An 8,854-nucleotide genomic window follows, 5' to 3' on the forward strand; every position below is an offset into this window, starting at 1 on the left:
CTTCAACATATGAATGGTGGGGTAGGGGACATAGTTCAGCCCATAGCACTAATAAAATTGTCTGTTGTTGTTAGGATTAAATGAAATAATACAAGTGAAATCCCCTAAACAGGGGCCCAGCATTAGCATCAGCAATTGCTTAGTTGCTGGCTCTGAATTGACAGTCTTTTTTTTTTTTAGTATATTATGATTATTTTTAATGTTTACTTATTTTGAAAGATGGTGGGGAGAGGCAGAGAGCAAGGAAGAGACAGAGAGAATCCCAAGCAGGCTGCACACTGTCACCACAGAGCCCGATGTGGGGCTTGATCCCATGAACCATGAGATCATGACCTGAGCTGAAATCAAGAGTTGGGTGCTCAACCTACTGAGCCACCCAGGTGCCCTGACGCTCTTTTTTTTTTTTTTTTTTTTTTTTTTTTTTTTTTTTTTTATGGAGAAGAACTTGGCTGAATGCCTTCCAACTTGGCTTTTTCAGTTGGGGCCCCACTTGTACAAACTCATGCTGTTGTGTATTAATTGCATCTCAGAGGGGTGGGGGTGAGGATGGGGGGCAATGACAAGGGGTAACATTTGCTGAGCCCTTACTGGGCCAGGCACTTTGCATGTGTTGATGACTCTCTGAAGTCAACACTATTCTTTTTCATTTTATGGCTGAGGAGAACGAAGCACAGAAAGGTAGCTCATCCAAGATCCTTCAGCTAGAAAGTGGGGGAGCTGGCATTCAAACCCGAATCCACATGCATAAACACGTCAGGGGTGTGCCTAGTGAGTTTAAAATATGATTCTGTTTGCCCAAATTCTTTGGACTCCTCTAGATAATATCCTCTGATGGAAAAAGGGCAGGAAGAGCCATTAGCCCCTTTGATTCCTTCCCCCTTTGAGCCTCCTTGCAAGCAGCCTGGGGGAGACTTGCCTGGCTTGTAAGTCTCAGCAATTTCCCCAAGCCCAGAGGCTCCCCAGACTGCTGCGGTGAAAGAGCTTTGGCCAGATATGCCAGAGTTGACCAAGGCCTGGCATGGGAACGATTTGAGATGGGATGGAGTCTTCCTGGTCCACTGGGAAATTGCTTAATCCCTCTCCCTGCCACCATGTTTTCCTTTTCCCAATTCTAATTAAAATCAGAGCATGCCCCCTATCAAGAAAAGAAAGTTTGGTTCAAATATTATTAAGATAATAAATCACTATCACGATGCTTGTTTTTCTGTCTCACGGAGTACAGTATGACTCTCTCCTGAGTCTGCGGGGCTTAGGGAAATCCCTACAGGGCAAATTAAAGAGACACAGAAACAGGTATCACATGGGAAAAGAATTCTAATTTTTTCATGTTTCCCCAATGGGTAAAGTAATAAGCAGATTTTGCTAAAGAATTAGACAGTACTTTTTAGCCTTCTAAGTTGTCCCCAAGATAGAAAGGGACTGCTATGAAGGCAGAGGGTTCTCTGTCCTGGGCAGTGTTCAGGAAGAGGCTAGACATCCACTTGGTAGAATAGTGGCCATGAGCAAAGGGCCCAATGATCTTGCTGTTTCCTCCCAAAGGGGAGATTCGGTGCTCTAGGATCAAATAATCCATCGGGTCACTGGTTCTCTGCCCTGGGGAATGTCTCCGTCCTAGTGGTAAGATTGCGGATAGAAGCCCAGGGGATTAGCAAGAGGCCACACAGTCAAAATCACTGTGCTACTCTAAAATAAAAACCCGAGATGGGAGTTTGTCACCAACGTTGTGTAACCAGCCACCCCTCTAAGAGCAGCGTGCTTGTCCCATTTCTCTTTCACTAATGAACACCAGGGCATACTGTGTGAGCCAGACCCAGAGTGGGGCAGGGGGCCAGGGGTCAGCAGTGAACACCGCGGGCCCCATGCGTGTCCTCAGAGGATGTACAATTAACCAGGCAGTTTGAAGACTGCATGATACAGTTGTGCTGGAGATCCCTGGTGCAGGGGCGTTTGACAAGGAGACCTGAGGGTGCTCGGGGGCAAAGCCTTCCAGGGAAGCAGCCTGTGGCTAGGACGCGCTGCCCTAGGGGAAGTGACTGGGCCACCGCCTGTGTCCCTCATGGGGAAGGGAAACCGCCCCGCCTTCTGTTCCCAGCGGCTTCCCAGCCTCCCTTTTGAGAGCATTGCCAGCCCCCGCAGTCCTGCCCGCTGCCACGCACCCTGGGAGAGGTCAGAGGAGAGCTGAGGTCCCAGGGTGCTCCCAGGGCCCAGAGCCACCCACGGACATCTGGGGTCTCTGCAGAAGCAACTTGGTGTCCTTTTCTCCGGGTCACCCTTTTGCCCTCTGCAGTCCGTTTGGGAAGGGGGTGGGGGGGTGGTAAGGGCTTTGTTCAGTATTTCTTTTCTTCGTGAATACACCTGTTTGGAGGCTTATGTGTGTTGGTGTCCACAAGAAATGACACAAGGGAATCATAACACATCGCCCGATGAAGAACCACCTTCATATTGAGGCATATCTAAAAATGTGAGTTTTTGCCATTCGCTTGAAGAGACAGGGTTCAGTTTCATTTTTGAGAGGGAGAGAGAGTAAATACGTGTATACACACACACCCCTAAGGCCCCAGTTTTACACCTGGCCTTCCTCAAAGGAAAATGAAGCAGTGTTTCGGGAGCACCTGCATGCCTGGCACTCCCCACCTGTAACCCCCGCCCCCAGCGGCCCAGCAGGTATGGGGGGATGGAAGTGAGTCTCAGGGTGGTTAAGGAAGTAACACGGACACACAGCTAGGAAGTGGCAGGCCCTGGATCCCAGCTACTCCGACCCCACGGCCCTTTCCACTCTGACCCACCACAGCCAATACCCACAGTCGTGTGCTGACCTGATGCTCTGCAGCCTGGCTGGGAGAAGGATGAAGAGTAGCGGTCTACCCCCCCTTGGGCCTTGTTTCCCGGGCTCTTGAGAACCGCTCAGGTGGACACCCCACCAGAGGCACCCCCTTTGCAAGGGTGGTGAAAGACCCTGCTTGCTGGGGGAAAGCCAGTTCCTTGGGGAGCACAGGAGGAGCCTGGCTCTGGTCCCTGTGCCCACCCGGGGGTGCCTGTGGCTCTCCGTGGGATCAGCAGTAGGCACGTGGACCTCTCTGGGTGCCCAGAACCGCCAGCCCCTGCCTTTGAAGCAGACGTGCTCTCCCTGTCCCCAGGTGTCTCCATGCAGGGGGAGACTGTGTGAGTAGGACGGGGAGCCTGGAGCCCCATCAGGTGTGGGAGGAGCCACTGAAGTTGGACTGACCTTGGAGGAACGCAGGCTCCACCACTCGCTACATGCCTGACATCATTTAATCTCAGCCCCTGTTTCTTCACGCCACGGTAGGCTTAACGGTCTGGTTACTATAAGGAGTGGACGGGATGCGTTAGCATTAGCGCCTACCATTGGGCCTGGCTCGTAGTAAGTGTGAGAGAAATATCAGTTCCTGTCACTGTTGTCACAACCAAGGTCGTTACTGTGACTGTGCCTCTGAGAAGTCTCGTGATTTGGGGGATTCGCCTTTCTTCCCGGAGCTTCCCTCCTTTTCCTTGTGAACTGAGTGATGTGACAGCACCACCTGTAAGGACCCCTGTGGTTCTTACAGTTCAGTGACTTTTGCGGATCACTTTCAGGCGGTACCAGATCCCAAGGACACCCCCGGAATCTGGTTTCATCCACAGACGTTTCTCTCACAAGTTGGCTTCTTAATTCCAGCATTCATTCTCCTAGTCAGAGCACCTAGGAAATGTGGGGGCAGCTGACCTCCTGACATTAAGAAAGAATGACTGTATAGATGACCTGCTGATACCTCTGGCTGAGAAGTCAAGTCTGCTTGCTCTTGGGGTCCCCTGTGCTAAAGGCACTTCTTAGGGTCCTCTCCACTAGAAGCAGCCATTCCAAGAAGGAGGCACAGAAAAAGCCAGTGGCTTCAGGAATCCACAGATCTGATAAACTTCCAGCCCGTCATGGAATACTAGCTGTAGTCCTGGGCCCTCCCCTCGGATTCCTTTCCCAGGAGCTCCAGATCCTGGGAGCCCACAAGGGTAATCATGGCGGTCTGTCTTTGCTTCCTCGGGCTGCCTTAAAGTACCACAAAGCGGTGGCTTAAACAACAGAAATGTATTCTGTCACAGTTCTGGAGACTCGAAGTCTGGTGTTGGCAGAGTTGGTTCTTTCTGGGGGCCGTGAGGGAAATCTGTTCCACGCGTCGCTCCTAGCTTCTGCTAGGTTGCTGGCAGTCCTTGGTGTCCCTTGGCGTCCCTTGGCGTCCCTTGGCTCATAGATGCATCACCATGGTCTCTGGCTTCGTCTTCACGTGCTGTACTCTCTGTGCGAATCTGTTTCGGTGTCCGGATTTCCAGTTTGTAACGTCACCAGTTCTGTTGGATGAGGGGACACCCTAATGACCTCATTTTAACATGACTATTTATCTCTGTAAAGGAATTTCCAAATAGGGTCTCATTGTGAGATACTGAGGATTAGGACAGCAGTATATCTTTTGAAGAGACACAGTTCAACTCACAAGAGGGTCCTTGTGCCGTTTTAGTAACGTCAAAGAACATAAGAATTAAGCATTTCTCCATTCGGACTCTTAATACTGTTGGTGTGTTATAAGCAGACACTCTGGAGATTGAATCCTGACGGGGCCACTTCCCAGCTGTACAATCTTGGACAAAGTGTTTAGCCTCTCTGTGCTCAGTTTCCTCACCTGTAAAATGGGAACAATGGTCACACACCTCTGAAGGTTGATATCAAATTAAAAATACACTTAAGGGGCACCTGGGTGGCTCAGTCGGTTAAGCATCCGACTTTGGCTCAGGTCATGATCTCGTGATCTGTGAGTTGGAGCCCCACGTCAGGCTCTGTGCTGACAGCTCAGAGCCTGGAGCCTGCTTCGGGTTCTCCGTCTCCCTCCCTCTCTGCCTCTCTCTCTCTCTCTCTCCTCTCTCTCTCTGTCTGTCTCAAAAATAAATAAACATTAAAAAAAAATTTTAAATACACTTAAAATGTTTCATCTTGTTATCACTGTTCTATACCTTACCATGCTTGGAAAAGGCTGCAGCCAACAAAACAGAAGTCTGTAATACTATGTAGTATTGTCAGACTCTGGAACTTTAGGAGCCCCTGTGACTGGCTCCCCCTCCAGGAATGAGAAAAAGGCCTTGTAATGATGAAAAGAATCACAGGCCACCACCTCCACTTGCCCAGAAAGTCATCCTATTTTCAAAGGTCTGTTTCTGAGGACGCTTCCTGTGATGTCAGATGTACTCGGGAAAATACACTCTTTTAAAAAAAAAAAAACTGGGGCGCCTGGGTGGCTCAGTCGGTTAAGCATCCGACTTCGGCTCAGGTCATGATCTCACGGTCCGTGGGTTCAAGCCCCGCGTCAGGCTCTGTGCCGACAGCTCAGAGCCTGGAGCCTGCTTCAGATTCTATGTCTCCCTCTCTCTCTGACCCTCCCACGTTCATGTTCTGTCTCTCTCTGTCTCAAAAATAAATAAAACATTAAAAAAAATTAAAAAAAAAAAACTGGCCCCAAACTGGGGCACTTATCTCTCGTCTAAGCCCTAGGATGGCTTTGGAAGGGGTCGTCCCCAAGACAGCCAGGAAGAGTGACCCAGCCGCCTTCCACCCAGAGACTGATCATCTCCTGACATCTCTTCTCTCCGGTTTTGCGTTGTCTTTCTAGGGAAGTCCGTCAGAACTGCATTGCTGATAAAGGGGACGCTCTGTCTTTGAGGAAGGAAGAGGACCTCCCTCCCCGGCCGTGGGCCACCCTGGCCAGAGGCTCCAAGTGGAACCACTTAGCCGGCGTGTGGCTGCTGGGTGCCGGAGCCCCAGCCTTCACACACACCCCGCCCGGAGGACCGGCGGGAATTGTTCATAGTGCCAAAGTCCTACTACTGCGTTTTCAATGGGTCCTTGTAAATAGTTTGCTCCTCTGCCCTGGCCCCCACTTCTTGCTATACTGGAACCAATTTGTACGATGTGGGAATTTTGTTACCTTTTTAATCAAGGGCAACGTCCTTTTCCAGCACTACCATTGTAAGGTTTTTTCCAGGAGGGAGGGCTGATCACATGTGCTTTTCTCTTTTTCCTTTTTTTTTTTTTTTTAATCTTTATTTTCTTAATTTTGGGGAGGGGGGGAATGTTAGCATTAGTGCCATTATATCTACTGGATTTTAGGTAGGGAGAGTTCGTTTTATTAAAAGTAGTTTGAAATTTGGGAGATTTCTCCGTGGGAAGGGCTAGGATTTGGGCTTCTGTCTGAACTTTGAGAGGGTTTTACAGATGGCACATCTTCCAGATCAAGCCCATTTTTGGTTCTCCCTCCGCCACCAGCCACCTCTGGGGTCCCTGTTTAGCCACGCACAGGGCTTTCCGAACTGCCAACAGGTGGATCTGGTTTTCTCCGCCGCCTGGCCTCTTGGGCTGACCTTGGGCAGAGCCAGCACCAGAGAACTAGGGAGCAGGTGGCTCCCTCTTTCAGCGTCTTGTTAGATACCAGCAGAAAGGGCTTCCACATTTCTAGCATTATCGTTACTTTTGTGAAACTCCAACAAAAAGAGGTCTTCCTATCTAGATGGTACAAAGATGAACAACTTTGGTTTTGATTTCTGTTCCTAACTGCCTTTTCTCAGTGTGGTATTTGAAAAGATTTCAGCCTGAAGCCTCACCATGATCTGATTTTTTTGTTTGTGTTTGTTTTTGGGCCAATTTTAGATTCCTGAGTGCACTTTTGTTTTTTGTTGTTTTTTTTTTTTTTTCCAATTAGTCCTAACTTTTAAAGAGGAAAAACCAAGAGACATATCTGGTGTAAATGTTGCAATATGAATTGTGTTTGCAACCCCCTCCCCCCCCCGACCCCCCATTTGGGTATACTGCACAAATAAAATGCTAGGGAGTTTGGAAAAAAAAACATTTTTTCTAACTTGTTGCTCATTTGTTGTAACTCAATAAAGCAGAGACTAAACATTTTTATAACCTTTCCTCTGCTCCTTGTTCTTCATTGCTGCCTGGCTTCGAGGGCATGAGGTTTCCAACTCAGCCACCTCTCATTTCAAAGCAGTATGACAGATTCATTTGACATTTCTCATTTTCTGTCTTGGTGAGGTCCGACAGCACAAACGGGACTTTAAAAACAGGGCGTACATGTTGATGTGGGAATCTGTCACATCTCTTGGACACAGAGAAGTAAGTGATAGGTCCTCCCTTCTCCAGGGTCTTCACAGATAGATTCATAAAATACTGCGGAGAACAGCATGAGTGGGAAGGAAATCTGCAGGCCATGTGCAGGACCACTGCTCGCCCTCCGGTGACCCGAGGTAAGTCACTCCCCTCCCTGGGCTGCTGCTGACAGGTGACTGGGACACTGCCATTTCTCAGAGAAGGCTGGCTTTTGTGTCTCTGCCCAGGTAAGGTTTAAAGAGTCCCTCACTGTTCAGGGGTGAGGCTCACCTGCCCGGGGATTTTCAAGCTTGGGCAGGCACCAGAACCACCTGGAGGGGCTAAAGTTTCTGATTCGGTAGGCCTGGAGCAAGATCGGAGAATCTGTGTTGCTAACAAGTTTCCAAGGTAAGGCTGATGCTGCTGGTCTGGGAAACCCACTTTGGGAATCTCTCATCTAGATATTTGATTTTCCAGGGATGTATGGACTTTGGGCCAGTTTATCTAAACTAAGCATGTGTACAAAGCATGTGGAAGTATATTCTTCAGACAGCCCTCCCACTTCCTCAAACATAGGAAACATTGAAAAATCGGGGATTCTGAATAAGTTGGCCTTCTCTGGAAGATGTCCTCTATCTTGAATATTGTAGAGTTCTGGCCTTTGGCTACAAAATCATGCAGTCCTGCAGCAGCCATGGTCTGGGGCTCCGGCCGCCTGGGAGATAACCTGCCCACTAATCTCTGCACCCCCTTTTCAATCTCCATCCCCTGGTCCCCTACCCAGTCAGGAGGCAGAGATGCCTTCTGCTTAGCGGAACCTGCTCAGTCCCCACCAGCCACCCCAAAGCTCATGCTCCAGATACTACCCTCCCACCGGGACCACTGCAAAAGCACCTGTTCTCTGTTGCAGTGTCGCCCACCCTCCAAGGCTCCCTACCTACAAGACAGGATGAGACGGAAGCACACAAGCCACCTACAGGTGCAAAACATAAGGAGCCAAGGCCGTGCAAGTGCCAACCCCGAACGTGCGGGACCCCACGAGTGGCTGCCTCCTTAAGTTCTGTGTCCTGTCTGCCACACTTGCCTCCAACCCTGCTTCATTTTCCTCCATCTTATTTTCACAGCGTGTCATCATCTATCTGTTTACTGTCTTTCATATCCCACTGCGTTACAAGCTAGCTTCAGGAAGACAAGAATTGTGTCTGGCTTGTTCCCTCTCCCACATCCTCTGGCCCTAGCACAGTGGCAGGATGTAATAGGTGCTCCCTAAATATTTGTGGGATGGATGGATGGTGGGTGGATGGACAGACGGATGGATGGACAGATGCATGGATTTAGAGTGCCAGCTCGGCAGTCAGACAAACCCAAGTTTGAATCCCAGCGCTATGGCCCACGAGATGGGTGATCTTGTGGGGTTTATGTGACTCCTCACAACGCTGCTTCCTCATCTGAGGCATGGACGTGCAAATCTTTGCCACGGGGCCAGTGTGAGGATTAACTACGCTCAAGTACGCAAAGTGCCCAGTGCTCTACAAATGTTCTTTCCTCTTGTGCTGCTCTGACCGAGGAGTGACAGCAGGCCAGGCAGTGTGATGGCTGTGCCTTTCCGTGCCCGGATGGGATGTCCATGTGAGGAAGGCACACAGGAAGAAGCTGGATGAAGTTCTAGGAGATAATATTTGCAGACACCTGTGCTTCTGGCTTTGGAGACTTTGCCATGTGTAG

At 49.6% G+C, this 8,854-nt stretch overlaps 1 protein-coding gene across 4 annotated transcripts in view; it reads left to right on the forward strand.

The window, feature by feature from the left end:
* Positions 1-6,950, forward strand: part of ZHX2 (zinc fingers and homeoboxes 2) — a 162,884-nt gene extending 155,934 nt beyond the window's left edge. For all 4 annotated transcript variants that reach the window (XM_060611238.3, XM_060611239.3, XM_060611237.3 and 1 more), the window contains one exon: positions 5,652-6,950. The gene's annotated coding sequence lies outside the window, so the exon portion shown is untranslated. The remainder of the gene's footprint in view (positions 1-5,651) is intronic.
* Positions 6,951-8,854: the final 1,904 nt, after the last annotated feature.

This window comes from Panthera onca, chromosome F2 (genome assembly GCF_046562875.1).
Source record: "Panthera onca isolate mPanOnc1 chromosome F2, mPanOnc1 haplotype 2, whole genome shotgun sequence".
NCBI classification, from domain to species: domain Eukaryota; kingdom Metazoa; phylum Chordata; class Mammalia; order Carnivora; family Felidae; genus Panthera; species Panthera onca.